This window comes from Sorex fumeus, unplaced genomic scaffold (assembly GCF_029834395.1).
Source record: "Sorex fumeus unplaced genomic scaffold, SorFum_2.1 ptg000231l, whole genome shotgun sequence".
Classification (NCBI taxonomy): Eukaryota; Metazoa; Chordata; class Mammalia; order Eulipotyphla; family Soricidae; genus Sorex; species Sorex fumeus.
Genome location: NW_026606288.1, coordinates 343,816 through 357,617, shown reverse-complemented (window position 1 = coordinate 357,617; position 13,802 = coordinate 343,816). Strand labels below are relative to the sequence as shown.

At 43.9% G+C, this 13,802-nt stretch overlaps 1 protein-coding gene and 1 pseudogene across 1 annotated transcript in view; both read right to left on the bottom strand.

Annotated features, from left to right (window-relative positions):
* ANO2 (anoctamin 2) overlaps window positions 1–13,802 on the bottom strand; it is a 393,938-nt gene that overhangs the window by 95,314 nt on the left and 284,822 nt on the right. The window lies entirely within an intron of this gene.
* On the bottom strand, window positions 13,418–13,495 carry LOC130017903 (uncharacterized; annotated as a pseudogene).

Genomic DNA, 13,802 nt, shown 5'->3' with positions numbered 1-13,802 from the left:
GCTTAGGGGTCCAAATAGCGATCTGGGGATTGAACTGGGTTGGCCACTGTAAGGCAAATGTCCTACCGACTATACTATCTTTCTAGGCCCCACCTACAATTTTTGTTGTTCAAAGAACTATAGGTGGTGTTCACATATTTCCTAAATGCAAAGACTGTATTTAACTCTGGTCACAAATGCAGACATTTCAAGGGTCAGGATAAGTTAATTTTTTACGGGTCAGTTTGGTTCAGAACCCCACCATTGTCCCCATCAGGTCACACTCTCCTGGGGGACAGCTATATTCCTTAACTTTGGTCAAGACACTTCTTTGAACTTTCATTCTCTAAAATTAAGAATTAACATAGGGATTTGTGAAACAGATCTAATGTTTGTAAAGATATGTGAAAACAGCAAAGGAAGCCACAAGTTCTTCTACAGCCTCACTGACTCAAACTCCTCCAGGGAATGTTCTAGGGCCCCCAGCTCCATTTTCTCTTCGCTCTTCCTTCAGATATGAACATACCTTAGTTGGCTCTAGCAACAACAGTGCCATCTAGCCTTTGAAAACTTGTACTGTAGGTGGAAGAACTTGGCCTAAGAGACTTTTTTTTTTAAATCTTGATAATATATATATGCTGGAGCGATAGCACAGCGGGTAGGGCGTTCGCCTTACAAGCGGCCAACGTGGCCGACCCGAGTTCGATTCCTCCGCCCCTCTCGGAGAGCCCGGCAAGCTACCGAGAGTATTTGATATGCCAGACACAGTAACAACAAAGTCTCCAATGGAGACGTTACTGGGCCCGCTCGAGCAAATCGACGATTAACGGGAGGGCCTTTTTTTTTTAAATATAAAAGCCGAAGACCTCCAGAACCAGCCACCACCATATTGAGACCACTCTCCACACGCATGAAGGTACCAGCAGAGGAACAAAGGCATGTGGGTCCCGGGGCTGAGATCTCCAAGCCTGCTCCGATCGGGGCTGAGCATCCTCCACCCAGATCCTCCATTCTCCAGTAGGCAGGGGTCACACCCACCAACTGGCCCCCTGGCGCCGTGTAATCCCATCAATGGCCAAGACCTAGAGACTATAAAACCCAGCTCCCGGAAGAGAACAGCGCAGAGTCTCCTGCCCCCCGTGCCTGACTGTCCTCGCTGGGGCTCTTTGGTGGGAGCGGGTTGAGTTTCCCTCCCCGCCCCACCAGGGCTCCAGCAGCCGAAAACCTCCAGAAACAGCCACCACCATGCTGAGACCACTCTCCACACGCATGAAGGTACCAGCAGAGGAACAAAGGCATGTGGGTCCTGGGGCTGAGATCTCCAAGCCTGCACTGATCGGGGTTGAGCATCCTCCACCCGGATCCTCCATCCTCCAGTAGGCAGGGGTCACACCCACCAACTGGCCCCCTGGCGCCTTGTAATCCCATCAACGGCCAAGACCCAGAGACTATAAAACCCAGCTACCGAAAGTGCACTGCCGCATTTGCAGCCACATGACATCTTATTATCTCATTCCTATTTTGGATAAACTGGCAGGCTACTGAATATAACCTGCCCACATGACAGAGTCTGGCAAACTCCCTGTGGTGTACCCAATATGCCAAATACCAGTAACAATGATGGGTCTCATACTCCTAACTCTGAAAGAGCCTTGAATATGGCACTTTTAAAAAAATCTCAGGGCTAGGACGAAGGAGACGTTACTGGGGCCTGCTCGAGGCAATCAACGAATAACAGGATGGTCGTGATCATGATCGTTAAAATATCTAATATGTATAGTTAGGGTTTGGTTTTATGTATTATGGAAAATAAGACTATATCACTGTCTTTTCCAAAAATTGACTCATCACTATAAATTTATCGATATAGTCATTTGTCACCTATTTCTCATAAAATTTTTCACCTACATATTCCAAAAATCTTTCATGCACCCTCTGGGTGCAGAATTTGGTGCCAGACATGGTGGGGAGAAGAATGAAAGTAAATTATGATCCTTGTCCTTGGGGGTCTGACAGTCTGATGAGCCAGATGATGTGATATCCAGACACCAACCAGGCTCAGGAACTACAGGCAGATTTGGATGATATTAGGAGCTTGTCATAGAGGAAAGAAGTTCTGGGTCTTTTACCACTGCACGTGTGGAGGATAGGACTGAGCTGTGTTCATCGTGACCGTGAACACTGAAACCATAGAGTGAGAAGCACCTTCCTTTATGACGATGTAAGTAAAGGCCCTCCCGTTGATCGTGGATTTGCTCGAGCGGGCCCAGTAACGTTCCCACTGGAGACTTTGTTGTTACTGTGTCTGGCATATCGAATACTCTCGGTAGCTTGCCGGGCTCTCCGAGAGGGGCGGAGGAATCGAACTCGGGTCGGCCATGTTGGCTGCGTGCAAGGCACACACCCTACCCGCTGTGCTATCGCTCCAGCAAACCAGAGATATTCTGTTGCACATATTCTGCCACAGACTCAGGGAGGCTGCCAGTCTTCCAGATTTAGAACAAAGTGCTCACAGGCTATGACCAATGAGAATAGTGGGAGGATATAAACCTTTTACCTAATGGTATAAACGATATAAAAATGGTATAAACGATATAAACCTTTTACCTAATGGTACTGCAAATAAGCCTAGATCATCTTCTTCTAAGTTAGACCAAACAGGTGGAAGGAGTGGCACACTGGGAGTATTTTCATTTAAGATTTTGAGGAGGAAACTGAAGATGGGAAGGTAGCACTATAGCACTATCCTCCAGTTGTTCATCAATTTGCTCAAGCGGGCACCAGTAACCTCTCCATTGTGAGACTTGCTGTTGCTGTTTTTGGCATATTGAATACGCCACGGGGAGCTTTCCAGGCTCTGCTGTGCGGGCGGTATACTCTTGGTAGCTTGCCAGGCTCTCCAAGAGGGATGGAGGAATAAAACCCGGGTCATCCATGTGCAAGGCAAACATCCTACTGGCTGTGCTATGGCTCCAGTTCGAAGATGGGCAGGTTGATGACAATATTTCTTAGGATTCTGAAAAGAAATGAGTGATGGGTTCATGATAAGGCTCCTCCCTTGTTACAATTATGTTTTTGGCCATTCTCTGGCTCTTTTTGCCCCCACTCCACTCAGTGGTCAAGAGATGAAGGTTTCTGCCAAGAGTTCCAGCAAACCAGGTGTGTGCTCTGAACTAGGAATGAGGAGCGGAAGGAACAGAATTCAGACAGTCTCTGTGCAATGGATCTTTTTCTCCAGCGGGGCTCTCTGATCATGGTGGGGTAAGGAGAGATGAAAAAAGAAAACCTATGAAGGGAAGAGAAGGACAAGAACCAACAGTTGGTGAGAGTGGAAGAGGCTTGAGACGGCTCTCAGGGTGGAAGAAACGGAGGAATGCATGGACGTTTGAGCAGTGACTCAGGAAATTGGACTCCAGATGAAAAGGACTTCGAGAAATAAGTAGGATTAGAGATAGAGAGGGTAATAATACTTTTGTGTGGAGAATCGGGTATCTGAGATGTTCTTTGCCAGGTGGTAATCCATCTTCTCAAGTCAGAGGCCAAGAGGACATACATCTCTGTCTAGGGTCAAATCCCATCCTAGAGAATACATTTTGGTTCCATTGCACTCAGCAGAGTCTGAGCACCTTGGGTAGGCTGGGCTCTATGCTGAAAAGTAGTTGAACTGTAAAAAGCTCAACCGTGTTCAGAAGGAGCTCAAAGTCAAGCAAGCAGGACAAAGATTTCAGAGATAAGCCTGGTAAGGAAGGTGGTATTACGGCTTTGCATGGAAAGAGACATCACCAAAAAGCAATCTTCTCAAAGCAAGTCTCTTAACAGTCTTATTTAATCTGTTCTAGTGTTTGTTGAAAATTCCTCTTTATATGATTACATGGATGAGCCCTTTCTGCTATAAGTCACAGCTTCCAGCAGACACACAATTCGCTTACAGCCAGACCCTGTCCAAACACAAGAGGCTACAAGAAACACAAACTCAAATTACCATCCAAGTTCTCCCAAGTTACCAGTGAAAATGACAGTGAGAAAAGCAGCTTTTATGCATAATAACTGGTTCAGATCAAGGAAGCTAAGCAAAATGCACAGCAAGGTAGCAACAAAGGTCCAAAGGCAAAATAATGGGAGAACTGATTCACACAATTGTTTCTTTGGGGAATGGGGCTTGATAGGGTCTTGGGGGTCCTTGGGAGAGGAAAGAGATATACTATCAATGGTGTGTTGAAATTAGTGCATGAAAAAAATCATTAATAGTACAGTAAACCACAGAATCTCAACAAAATTGTTTTAATATTTTAAAATTTTATTCTTAATTTTATTTTTCATCTCCAATGTGTCACTGGCACATTGTAGATGAGAAATTTGGCGACAAAACACCATTAAATAATGGTGATACATGATGCAGATAACCACCTCCACATAGGATAGCAGAGAGTAGACCTGGACCTTAGAGGTACCTCAATGAACTAAATGCATGCATTGCAGAAGATCCAAGTTTGATTTTAGCACCACCTGATCCTCTTAGCACAGCCATGAGCAACTCCTGAGCACTAAACTTGTAGAGGTCCCTGAGAACTGCTGGGTATGACCCCAAAACAAAAAGAAAACGTCAAACTGAAATCAGAGTATTTAAGCTTAATCCAACTCTAATTCTTACAAGTGACCAAGTGACTTTGGGAATTTTTCAGAATGTCTGTATTCTCCCTTTAATTATACTCCTGCCATCAAAAATATTATATGTTTTATGAGCCTAGGGACTGGACAAGGCAGAATACCCACAAACAGAATTAAGTGAGAACTCTTAGAACCTCCTTCTCCATTTTTCTTTTGTTTTGGGGGATCACCCTTGGCAGTACTCCTGGCTCTGTGCTTGGCAATGTTCAAAAGACGATATCTGTTGCCAAAGATTGAACCTTTATTGGTTGTATGTGAGGAAAGCCCCTGACCTGCTGGACTATCTCTCTACCCTCATCTCTCAATCTCCTTTTAGAACAGGAGGGGCATTGGGATTGTTGCCCTATCATAGCTATGTACAGTCTTGGCTATTGCATGTGGCTAAGATACAGAAACAACCCAAATGCCCAACTACAGATGAACAGATCAAGAAGTTGTGGTATACATACACAACAGAATACTATGCAGCTCCAAAATCATGTAATTCGCCACCACATGGATGGAATTAGAGGGAGTCATGCTGAATGAAGTCTGTCAGAAGAAAAGGGATAGATATAATATGATCTCTCCTTAAAAATACACAGCACTCGTGGGGGGCAGCCGGTGACCTCGGTCGGGCATGAAGGACGGCCCAGAACGCCCCCCTTCCCATGAGGCCCCCGCTGCCCCCCGCCCCCGGCTCAAACTTGCTGTCCACAAGGCTCCCGTGCGGCCGCCATCTTTCTTTCCAGAGAGGAGCAGGCGAGCGGGACAACACCCTTTCCCCTCCGGGCAGGCTTCGTGGCGCAGTTTAACACATAGTCCATTTGCTTTTCTGCTCCAAGCGGCTGGTTTTCTGTGCTAAGTCCTTGTGCCTCCGGGGCCGTGGCCATGCCGGAGAGCCGCCCCACGAGCGGCTCTCCGGCACGGCCACGACTCCAGAGCACAGAAACCAATCTCTTAACTATCTAACTTTTAATAGAAATACTTCCAGGGTTAATAAGTGAAACAGCAGAAATCCAAAACCTATTGCAGCCGCGCGACATCATTTTATTCTTAAACCAAGCTGTAGAAAGCAAATCATTTCACAACACTGTTTCAGCATATCTGATTGGGGGGGTCGTAAACTCTAAACAATAATTGTGTATCTTCTATCAAAACAATGTATCTAGTCAAAGTAGATAGAGTATTAACTAGAACTCATCTGCCTCACAGGAATTGGGAGGGGTGGGAGGTGGGGTTCTATTGGGGTTCACGGTTAAAAATAAGTATTGGTAAAGGGAAATGTGTTTGATACTTACATGACTGAGACCTAAACCCGAAAGCTCTGTAACTTTTCCCACAGTGATTCAATAAAGAAATAACCTATTAAAAAAAAATACACAGCAAAGAAGCAACAACACGCCAAAAGCAACAGAATGGGAGAGTTGATCCACTGACATGAGTTTTCATGGAGTGGGAGGTGGTTGAGGGAGAAGAGTCTTTGGGACCGTGGGGAAGGGAATTAATGGGTATGATATTGGAATCACGTACATACAAAGCCACCATTAACAGTATTGTACATCACTGACCCTAAATCAATAAAGATAAACACACTGGAAAAAACGAAAACCCAAAGAGACAGTACATGTCTCCCGGCATGGCAGAGGTGCTGTGTTGAAGACACAAGTGAAAGCCCATCCGGGAATTTTGTTCATGATAAGCCATCACACTAAAGCAAGGTTCAATTCGGTTTAATGATTCTGGCAAAGACAGGAAATTGGGAAATATCTAACTTATATTTCCATGAAGACCCAAGTTCAGTTCCTCTGCCCCTCTTGGAGAGCCTGGCAAGCTACAGAGAGTATCTTGCTCGCCCTCATGGCAAAGCTGGCAAGGTACCCATGACGTATTCTATATGCCAAATACAGCAACAAGTGTCACAATATTACCGCTCGAGCAAATCGATGAAAAAACGGGAGGACAGTGACAGTGATTTCCATAAAGAAGGCCAGAGACTAGCTGTCATCTGGACTTGGGTCTCTTCTGTCCCTAGAGGTGGCTCCTATATTTACCACCTACCTAGCAAATAGCTACAGTGATATTCATGGAGGATCTGAAAAGTTCCTTTTGGGGGTAAAACGAACGGTTAGGAATAAAATCATTTGAAGTGCAATAGATGAGAATGTAACAAAAATCCCAGGGACCAGGGATGGACTGGGTGTAAAATCCTTGCCTGGCATGCAGGAGATCTGGGTTTGATGCTGGCAACATTATAAATAAATAAAACAAATAAAAAATAAATAAAAAATAATGAATAAACAAATTCGTAGAACAGTAATTTTAAAAAGTAGTTTATCATCCATGAGTAGAGTTGTTATTCTTTAATGACGGGATAGACCACACTGAGTAAAATGCATGTTTATTAGTGTGTAGTTCTGTGATGAACATATGTTGTCATAGGACCAGAACTACGATTAAAATCTAGAACATTCCATCACTCTCTGAGTGTGTCCTCCCCCTCCTATGGAGTCAATTTTCTCCACCTACTCTCAGCTCCTGGCAACATATCTTGTCCGCCCCCCCACCTTTTATTTTTGCCTTTTCCAAAAAGTCATAGAAATTGATTCATATGGCAGTAAGTCTACACATTTGCGGATTCCCTTTGAGTCTGACTTCTCATTGCGATGTGACTGATATTCATTCTTGTTGTGGCCCCTCCGCACTTTGTTCCTTTTGATGCTGAGTCACATTTCATGCTTCGGCTGTGCCACAGTGCATTTTCTCATACTCCAGCAGACAGTTTTCCAAACATTTACCTGGGTTGGATGATAATGCACAAAGCTGCTAGTGGTATTTGTGCATATACCCTGATTTTTGGGGTGAGCATAGGTTTTCATTTCACTGGAGTAAATACCAAGTTGATAAAAGTGCTGTCGCTGGACGCATATATATTTGATCTTCTCAGCAACTGTAAGCTCTGATTTCTCCATAGAGTTGTGTCATTGTCATAGTAATATGATTCCTTGCTCTGATTTTAGATTTACCCAAAGGTTTCAAAGAAAATACACATCCTTCCTCCCTCCCTCCCTCCCTCCCTCCCTCCCTCCCTCCCTTCCTTCCTTCCTTCCTTTCTTTTTCCTATTCCTTTCTTGGGCCACCTCAGTTAGTACTCAGGGGCCAACCCTGACTTTGTACTCCTTATGTGATGAACACTCACAGGAGTGACCCCTGGCAGTTCTTGGGGGAATCATATGCATTGCTGCAAGGCAAGAGTTTGCACCCCTGTACTATCTCTTCAGCCCCTACCCCGAGATTATTTTGATGAAGCAACTTAGTGTTTATTGAAATTTATTTAGAAAGATGTGAGCGGAGAGAGAAGTATGTATTTAAGAGAGAGCACGGGCTTCTCCAGAGTGAAAATATGCAGGCAAAGAAACATAGAGACAAACAAATAAGATATGTGTTCAAGGGAGAACATGGGTTTAAAGAGCGAGCTCCACTGGATTTTCCAATCCAAAATAATAAATGGGTTAGGAACAGGTAGGCCCATATACCCAGTCTATGTGTCTGAAAATATTGGGGGGGGGGGTGTTATCATCAAGGAGAAGGGAAAACAATGGAACTGGAAAATACTACCTGACTTCTTTCCCTACTTGCTTATTACCTGAACTTTTTGGGTGTGTTATTGAGTTTCTTTAGACCACCTGTTTTCATATCTCTCTCTCTCTCTCTCTCTCTCTGCTTTTTGGTTCATACCCAGCTATGCTCAGTGGTTACTCCAGGCTCTGCACTCCGGAATCACTCCTGGCGGTGCTCAGGGGACCATATGGGATGTGGGAATTGAACCTGGGTTGGCCACATGCAAGGCAAATGCTCTACTTACTGTGCTACTGGTCCAGCCCTCCCCACCACCACTGTTCTCATTTCTAATGGGAAGTCTGCCCTGCTGAGAACTCAACACACATCTATGTGAGACAAGTTGGAAAATGCTAAGTTCTGCACACTGTGAGTTGTTACTTCAGGAGCATTTCATCCTATTGCTCTTAATTTTATTGTGGTTCACAGACACTGCAATTTTACCCCAAATTGAAGGTCTGTGGCAACCCTGTCCTAAGCAATTTACTGGCACCATTTTTTCCAACAGAATGTGCCCACTTCTTGTCCCTGTTTCACCTTTAATTAAGTTCTGTACATTGTTTTCTAGCCATAATGCTATTGTATACTCAGAAGATTACAGTAGAGTATGACCATAACTTTTATATGTACTGGAAAACCAAAAATGCTTGTTTCTTTACTGCAACATGCACTTTATTTCAGTGGGTTGGAACAAACCTACATTATCTCCTATAGATCCAAGGTCTGCCTATATGCCTGTTTCTATACAAGAAGCATTCAATAAAAATCAAATATGTACACAATAATTGGCTCACAGTAGCCACTGGGGAGATGTAGAAGAGTTTGCCTTATTTGACCTTAAGGAATAACCTAACAAGTAGAAGAAAGTTCACAGGCTGAGCAAAAGTATACATGATGTAAGGCATGTCATCTGAACATAGATGAGTGGGGGACCACGTGGTTCTCCAAGCACTGGGTTTGGAATTGTCCTTGAGCACTGCCAACTGAGGGTGGCCCCCAACCCCAAAACTGGCTAAAGAAAATAAGGGGTGACTTCAAGGAGGGGAGGGCATTTGATTTGTGACTACAGGAGAATTAAGTTTTCCAGGATGAAATGGAGGAGTAAAGAATTCCAGAGAAACCAAGCAGCTCGCTGCAGAGATGCCTCCAGACCTTTCCCAGGACGACTTTGCTGAGGTGCCACAGATGAGAGCAGGCATCATCCCTCCACCTGCCCCCTATGAATCCTGGCGACCGCAAACTTCCAGAACCAAATGAAAAGTCCAGGTATGCGAGACCAGTGACTGCAACCTCCAGGCCTCAAGGACAGGTCGCTCCTTCCCATTTCCCTGCCCCTACAGGATCCTGGCTGTCACACCCACAAACTGCCTCCAGTTGTCATTTAAGTACATTAACGGCCTTGATCCAGAGACTCACAAATGAATCTCGGAACAGAGAAGCTCATTGCAGAGATGCCTCTGAATATTAATAATTAATATTAATTATATTAATATAATTATTAATTATAATTTTAATTATAAAATTATAAAAATAATTTTAATAATTATTAAAATTTTAATAATTTTTAATTTATTAAAATTTTAATAATTTTTAATTATTAAAATTTTTAGAATTCCGGTAGTGAGCGGTCACAAAAGTGGCCTTGTGACATCTCACACTATTCATAAAAAGCAATACAAAGTAAATTATCTAGCATCCGCCTGTTGGGCAGGCTTGAGTGGGGATGGGAAAATTCAAAATAATGGTCTTGGGAAGGTATAAGGGTGGTGGGATCAGTGTTGAAATACTGATTGTAATCCATTATTGTGAACAACTTCATGAAAATAAAATTTTTTAAAAATTAAATAATTCCAGAGAAATGGCCATATGCTGCATGTTCATACATCAAGTCAAAATTATGTGGTTCCATGTAACCAGAGGGTAGAAATTTGAAAACATATGGTTGAATGTTTGAAATCAGCGAGTTTTTACACAGGAAGGCTAAGTCACCTGACTTCCTATCATCTGTCCACCTTTTTCTATCATTTCAGAGCTGCCCCTTCCTTCCTGTTGATAGAAGTCTCTCTACATGTCCTTTAGATCTGTCTCCTCAAGGACTTTACTCTTCCTTGGACTTTAGCATGAGTCAAAATCACCTACAAGACATGCTGGAACTGATGTCTGAGCCCTCTCCTGAGAGATTCTGATTCAGTCCTTCTGAAAGGGGTTGGTTGGCATTCCTAACAAGTTTTCAAGCAACACAGACCCCGGAGCTGTTGGTCAGGGGGGTCACAGTATGAAAAATCCCACTATTAAATCATTTTTCCCTCCTGGTTATTGTCATTTAGCCTTCAAATACAGCTACAACTTTTAAATTGCTTGTAATGGGACTGACACTCAGACAAATACTTAAGATGTATCCTATTTAATTATTTCAATAATTCTTGGACCAGAGGATATTTCAATGGACTCAGTGTGTGAGATCATTCAGTAGGCCAGGGGTTCAGTCCTCAGTGCCAGATGGTCCCCCAAACACTAAGCTTGGAATTGTCCTTGAGCACTGCCAATTGAGGGTGGCCCCAAAACCTAGGAGGTTGAATTCTTTGGAGGATGATTGGAACACACCTGATGATGCTCAGGAGCTGTTCCTGTCTCTGTGCTCAGGATTGAACTTTGGTAGTACACCGGGACCATATGCAGTAACAAGGATTAGATTTGCATCAACTGCCTTGCAAAGCAAATGACCCATATAAATCTTGACATTCTATAGGTGGGGAAAGTGAGCTTTATAATGTGTCTCATGACGTTCTTAAACTTTAAAAAAAAAATCCTGATGACTATGAACCAGCCTTCTCTGGGTCCCTCTTTGTGGAGGAAACAAGCAAGGTATGGTCTAAGCTCTCTTCACTGAGGCCAATTCTAGGTAGGAGTCAGAGGACAGTTCTTCATCCCTGTTTTCTGAGCCAAAGTATCCAAACATTTCAGCCACTGAAGGTCTTCAGTCAATCTACGGGTAATTAAAGTGAATCCCCCAGTCTAGATAAGCTAATATAGAGAACTGGGAATGATGAGAGATGACAGTACTGGGTGGGGGTTACTCAGAGTAACCTGTTTCCAATAACGACTTCCACAAACCAAGATTGATTACCCCAGAATGTGCCACATGTCAGAACGGAACCGGGATGTGGCCTTATAGGAGGGTTAGATTGAAGACTAAGTAAAAGTCTTTTTCTGTGGTGTGGAGGGGCACCCAGTGATTTCAGGGGTTACTCTTGATTCTGCACTCAGGAATTACTCCTGATGGTGCTCAGGAGATCAAATGGGGGATAATGAGGATCAAACCTGGGTCAAATGCATGCAAAGCAAGTGCTCTACCTGCAGTACTATCTCTCCAGCCCCTAAATAAAAGGGATTTTTTGTTGTTTTGTTTTTTTTGGGGGGGTTATACCTGGCAATGCTCAGGAATTAGTCCTGACTCTGTGCCCAGGGATCACTCCTGGCATTGTTTGGGGCCATATCAGGTGTGGGGATCAAATCTCAGTTGGCTACATGCAAGGCAAGCATCCTACTTGCTGTTGCTCCAGATTTCTAAATAAAAGTATTGATCCAGGTTCCACTGTGACTGAAGAAGGATCCAGTAACAGTAGTGTATCCTAGTGTCAATATCAAGAACACCTTCCACATTGACCAAAAGCCTCTCCTCAGGAGCCCATCCTGATGCTTAAGTGGTGTACTGTGATTTGGCATAATTGGCTAGAGGAGACATAAAGCCATGGAAGACTTGAAGGATGGGGTATTGAGAAAGGTGAATAACTGGCAAAGCAGGGACAGTGAGATGAAGTAGAGCAACTTTTCATTTGAGTGTCTTTGAGACACAGGTCCTTGGGGCTCCAGGAAGACCCAAAATCCTATACTCTAGGAGAAAGTGCACTCCAAAAGACCTATAGAGATCTCTCACCAACAGCATCTACTTTAAGAACAGTACTCTAATGAAAGCTTTGTAGCTGTATCTCATGGTGATTTAATAAAATAAATAAGTAAATAAATAAATATATGGAGCTGGAACAACAACATAAAAAAAAAGAACAGAACTCTAACCAACCCCACCTTTTTCTTTCCATTTATTTCTCGATCCTAAACTAAGACCTCCTCCAAGATTCTGCCATGGCCCTACCGGAAGAGAGAGGTCAGCATTTGATTACATCAACCCCCTTCCCTCCATGAAGTTGACTCTACTGCTGGTTCCAGTCACCATGATGAAAGTCCCCAGAACACTCTCGATTCCCATAATCCCCAGGAACACACAGATTCCTCAGGCAGAGCATGTAGGTCCTGTTCCTCAGCACTGTGGACGTAATCATCGTAGGCCTCTCCCAGAGTCCTCTGAAAAGGAAGAAACTTAGGGACACGACTCAATCCAGAGGGAGAATCTTGGCAAAGGGGCAAGGGCAGCTGTGTGGTGTAGCACCGAACCCTCCAGGCACGTACAGGCCCAGGCTGGCATGCAGTATAATTTGTGGCTAAAATGGAAAAGATTCCTTATTCCTCCCACTGCTGGTTTTCCTAACAGACACAGAAAAACAGATCCTGGTTTCCATTCATGTGTCTTGACATCCGGTCTGCCTACTCTGTTTGCTGCTCCCAGGCTGTGTATCTCCTCCCTGACTGTCTCTCCTCATCCCAACTGTAGTACTGTGTGGTGTCCCTGAATTAGGACTCCCCATCCTGCCTCCACTCTTGCCCCTTCCTGTATCTTGTCCCTTCCTCCTTGCCTGTAAAGGGGAGGAGGCTGAACTGAACCATTAGTATGCTTGACTAGTATAATATGTCTGATTCCTCTAGCTAGAGCCTTATGGAACATTATACAAAGACCTTAAGCCAAGTGACTATGCACTTAGATCACACTTAACCCTGGGCTCTGGACTCCATGGCTAGACATGCTCTAGGCACCTCTTGAAATTCATGCCCTACCTTTTATTTTCTTTATTTTGGGGGGGGGAGAGGAGTAGTCACTGTCACTGTCACTGTCCTCCCATTGTTCATCGATTTGCTCGAGCGGGCCCAGTAACATCTCCATTTTGAGTTATTCAGATTAACTTTGTGGTATATTTTGGTGTGGTTTTCTTCATGATTCTTCTGCTTGATATATGCTGTATATCTTGGACTGGGACTTAGTTTTTTTTTTAATTTTTTTAATTTTATAAATTAGTTCAATTAGCAATAATCGCGCCTCGGATAAACCTCATTGGCTACGATACTGCCCAGCCAAGCCGGGTTTGATTCCTCTGTCCCTCTCAGAGAGCCCAGCAAGCTACCGAGTGTATCTCACCCGCATGGTAAAGCCTGGCAAGCTACCCATGATGTATTCAATATGCCAAACTCAGTAACAACAAGTCTCACGATGGAGACGTTACTGGGCCCGCTTGAGCAAATCGATGAACAATGGGAGGACCGTGGCCGTGATAAGTTAGTTCGCAATATTTGATTACATTTAATACTTAAACACCAATCGCTCCACTTTTACACCTTCCCACCACCAAATTCAATATGTTTCCATCCCAAGCCCCAATCCCTTTCAC